Genomic DNA, 5073 nt, shown 5'->3' on the forward strand with positions numbered 1-5073 from the left:
AGGTCTCTTTAAACGTGGATAAGTGTAAGATAATGCTGATGAAAAAGATAAAGCTCTGATTATAAGACTAATGGTGAGCATCTTGAACACGTCACATAGTATAAGTATTCAGTGGTAAAACTGAGACGCAGTGTAAAACCAGACGATCTGTAAAGTCAGTATTATGGAAGGTGAATGGAAGTGTTGGATTTTCTTGAAGGATACTGGGAAAATGCATTGCATCTGTAAAGGAAATTGCTTACAAGGCGCTAGTACGACCAATTTTAGAGCTTTGTTCGTGTTTGATATGTCTACCAAGTTGGCATGACAACATAATTCGAACCAATACAGAGATGCGGTGCTGGGTCGGTATATCCGATATGGATGTGTAACAGAAACATTAGGGAACATAAGTGAGAATCCTTGCGTGATTTAGACATAGTTCTTGCGAAACCTTGATGGGTAAATTTAGAGGATATGTAGTAGAAAAACGCTGAGCGAGCATTATACTGCCGCCATCGAATATCTGGAGGCCAACGGCCTTGCCGCAGTGGTAACACCGGTTCCCGTCAGATCACCGAAGTTAAGCGCTGTCGGGCTGGTCTAGCACTTCGATGGGTGACCATCCGGTTTGCCGAGCGCTGTTGGCAAGCGGGGTGCACTTAGCCCTTGTGAGGCAGACTGAGGAGCTACTTGATTGAGAAGTAGCGGCTCCGGTCTCGGAAACTGACATACGGCGGGGAGAGCGGTGTGTTGACCACATGTCCCTTCATATCCGCATCCAATACGCCTGTGGGCTGAGGATGACACGGCGGCCGGTCGGTTCCTTTGGGCCTTCATGGCCTGCTCGGGAGGAGTTTAGTTTTGGTTTTTTTTCATCTTATATCTCGTGGAGGGATCATGAGGATAAGGTAAGAAGGATTAGGATTTGGGAACATATAAAGGCATACACACAGTCACTTCCCATCGCTCTATACACAAACGGAATATTAAAGAAAGTCGATAATACTGGTACGATGTACCCTATGTTTGTGGAGAGTATATGTAAACATGGATGTATATACCTCGTTGAAAGTCAGGAATGTCGCAGGTACACTACCATGACCAAGATTCGACCGAATGTCGGGAACGACTCAAATGAAACCAGATTACGCAGGACATAATCAGCGGATAATCAAGTGCGAACAGAAATACGAGCAATGACTAAATGTACAAGTTGGGACGACGCTACAGATAAACAAAGTTCAAAGAGTAAAATGACGAGAGAAAATCTGAGACGCAATGAATCTGGAGACCGAGAACCAACAGTGTTCTACGAAAGTCAGACGATTGTAAACCGAAGGGAGCGTTGATAACTACGACGTTATTACGCAACTTTTCATTCAGCGGTATTTCCAAATACGCATCGACAAGGTAAATATTAGAAAAATATTCTCCTCCGACAAGCTTTGTGAGGAGCTCTTCTAGACATGGCATAGGGTAGGCTTCTAATTGTTTCTGGTCATTGATTTTGATTTAAAATCTCGTCACAGCCGGAGGAAGCTATTGGGTTTCTTGACTACTACCCAGGCTGTGGCTCAAGCGCTTCTTTTAACTGGTTCAGTCACCCAAGCTTCGTGAAGTCCTTCGAGTTCCTGCTTAATGGCTGCCTAATAAAGAGACTGGAAAGGGCAGTGTTCGACTGAAACGGGGCAGCACGCCTGGTTGCAAGGATATATGAGCCTGAAAATCTTTGACACAGCTTCGAATACACACTGCCCGACGAAAACAACCAATCAGCCAGCAGACGCGGTCAGATGACAATGTAAATTCGTACACGTACACTCCATCGGCGGGTATTTAAATGATTGGAGTTGCAGTTCTCTGTGACACTCAGAACGACCACCAGTGTGCGTTAGTGTTGTCCATCTTAAGTTTTCTCACCAGACTTGGTAGAGATGTAGCAGGTGCAAACAGCGTGAGATAGTGAATGAACACTGTGGAACAAAGAGATGCTACATACTCGTGTAAGACAGCTTTAGCAACAACTGACGGAATTTGAAAGGGGCCTCGTTTTGGGTCACCATTTGGATGGCTCGTCAAATAATGTACTCACTCTTCAGGCCACGAGTGGCCTACCGGGACCATCCGACCGCCATGTCATCCTAAGTGGAGGATGTGGATAGGAGGGGCGTGGGGTCAGCACACCGCTCTCCCGGTCGTTATGATGGTATTCTTGACCGAAGCCGCTACGATTCGGTCGAGTAGCTCCTCAATTGGCATCACGAGGCTGAGTGCACCCCGGAAAATGGCAACAGCGCATGGCGGCCTGGATGGTCACCTATCCAACGTCAAATAATGTACTATCCAAATTTCTCGAACATTCGGATGTGACAGTGGCCTGATGTTGGACTGCATGGAAACGTGAGGGCAGACATATTCGTCATCAAGGTTGCGGTCAACCACGTCTGCCAGCCCTTCCCATCAACACCTGCCATCTGACAAAAAGTAATGACTCCCTCCAGCATTCTGTGTCATCCCGAATCATAGCTCACAGACTAGCAACAGCCAGACTAGGGAACTGCCGTCCCATGGGTAGGCTGCCGTTAACGCCACAATAAAAACGGCTATGTCTCGAGTGGTGCCGTGGATTTTAAGCAAGAACTGCTTACGAATGATGCCACATTGTGTGTGGCGATGAATGGTGGTTCTGTACTACCCCAAATGACTATTGTCGGCAAGTGTGGTGGTGACCTGGAGAGACGTCCCATTCTTCGAATCTTTTGAAGAGGCACAACAGTGCTACTCCTGGTGTCATGGTGTTGGCAGCTGTTGAGTACGACATCAGATCACGGTTGGTAGTGATGGAGGGAACTGTGATGGCACAGTGATACGTTCTGGGCATCTGGGTTCCTATGCGTTAGCTCCTGTGCAACAGTTTCGTGGTGTGAGTTTGAAAAGTGTCTCTACACACTGTATACATGATGTTAAGATGTTCCAGTGGAAAGCAAGATCCTCAAATCTTTCCATGATAGAAAATATGTGGTACCATTTCGCACGTCAACTCCTCCTCAGTGCCAGTGCCCAGGGTACCAATATCCAGTTACAACAGATGTGGGCCAACTTGCCTCAGGAGAAGACACAATAGGCTTGCAATATCCTTCCCAAACGAATCAGAGCATGAATCCAGGCCAGGAGGGGTGGAAAGTCTTTCTGATAAGGGGCTCATACTGCCAAATTTTTTGTAATAGTTACCATTGATGGAGAATCCAAACCACAAAGAGGCATCCAAACCGAAAATACTTCCATCTAAGTGACTATTAACAACAAGTGGCGAGTAGTAGGGTAGTGGGGTTTCCACCCCAATTTGGATATCAAATTGATATGCAGATTAATAAAATTGATCAACTCCCTACTATCGCCGCCCTCCCCGACGACACCCACCCCCGCCCCTGACCACGCCCACCCCCAGTCCTGGATGACGTCACGTGTTTTTCTCAGCCTGAACATGTGCCCCAGCCCCCCCCCCCCTCCATCCCTCCCTTACCCTACCTTATTGTCGGGAATTTCAAATTTGGCAGAAATTTCGAATTTTGGTGGGGATTTCATGGTCCCAGGTCTGTGGTGGCGTCCCTACCCCTCGCTTCCCCCACCTGGAAATTGGTGGGAAATAGAAATCTGCGTGGGAATTTGTTTCCTTGACTCACGTGACCAAATTTGGTCAGATAAGTTCAGTCTATGCTGAGCTGTCGTGGAAGCATTGTGATGTGTTCAATCAACGAGATGAACGTAACTATATTAGATGTACACATATGAAGGAGGACTGTAGCTGTAGTTCATTACATGGGGAATGGAAGAATATGATAATGGAACAGTGTAGGGGAAAGGAGCAGAAGAATTCAGTTCAGCAGATTGTGACAATGCAGAGAGATGTGTTGCGCTATCGACCAATTGTACATCGGTTGACTGATGATAATTCTGAGTCGACACCTAAGTCTACTGCCTTTTTGCCTTACGCAGGAAACACTTCCAACGAGATCGGTCGTATTTTACGGAAATACGATGTGAAATGTGTTTTGCGACCTCCATCTAAAATTAGAGTGCTTTTGAGTTCTGTTAAGGATGATCTTGGTCTGCGTAAGGCGGGTGTATATCGCATTCCTTATAGCTGCGGCATGGCATATATTGGTCAAACTATCAGAACCGTGGTGGAGCGATGTACTGAGCATAAACGGCACACACGATTACAGCAGCCAAGTAGATCTTCTATTGCCGAACGTTTCTTGGGTACTGGTCACCCTATGTTATATAATAACACCGAGATATTGGCATGCGCTTCCAGCATTTGGGACAGTGTTATTAAGGAGGCAGTTGAAATTAAATTAGCGAGCAACCTCGTCAGCAGGGATGGAGGTTTTTGTTTAAACTCTGTTTGGAATCCTGCTGTCTCCCTTGTCAAAAAAACAGAGGGACAGAGTCAATGCTACCTCACCCACGAGTTCGTAGTCTATCGATATCTCTGCCTTTGGTCATCTTTGATGGCACTAGTGTTCAGTGTGTGTGTTATCTTTCCTGCATTAGTCCGAGAACCGAGGTTTTAAATTTGCATGTACGGTGCCTGTCCGTTGCAGTTTGCCTTGAAAATGGCGGGGTGTTCTCCCGCCGAAATATCGGCGGTCGCTGAAAGTGTTACTTGGCTGAACTCCTGGAAGTTATTTGGAGGAAAAATACTGTTCATCAGATAATGATTATGCAGCGGAATGGTACAAGAATGCATTCTGTAAGTCAGATAGACCAATGCTGCTGTTATAACTACCATCCACTTTTGAAATTCAGCCAGTTTTCCACCACACATGAGAAGTCTGCCTCTGATCCAGAGGAGATTCTGCAGGGTGTAGATGTGACGTAAACGACATTCAGTGAGAGTAGTGACATCCGTTCACTGGAAAAAGTAAAGCTAAACACTGTTCATGTTTGACGATGTTACTGCGGAAAACCAAGATCAAATTAGGCGATATTTCTGTTTCGGTCGCCATATGGCTGTTGATGTATTTTATCTGAGTCTACATGCACGCTGTTCATACATAGATACCCGGCAATGTCTCTATACGCAGT

At 46.1% G+C, this 5073-nt stretch overlaps 1 pseudogene; it reads left to right on the forward strand.

Annotated features, from left to right (window-relative positions):
* The first annotated feature begins 511 nt into the window (after nucleotides 1-511).
* LOC126472190 (5S ribosomal RNA) lies at nucleotides 512-629 on the forward strand (annotated as a pseudogene).
* Nucleotides 630-5073: the final 4444 nt, after the last annotated feature.

This window comes from Schistocerca serialis, chromosome 3 (assembly GCF_023864345.2).
Source record: "Schistocerca serialis cubense isolate TAMUIC-IGC-003099 chromosome 3, iqSchSeri2.2, whole genome shotgun sequence".
Lineage (NCBI taxonomy): Eukaryota > Metazoa > Arthropoda > Insecta > Orthoptera > Acrididae > Schistocerca > Schistocerca serialis.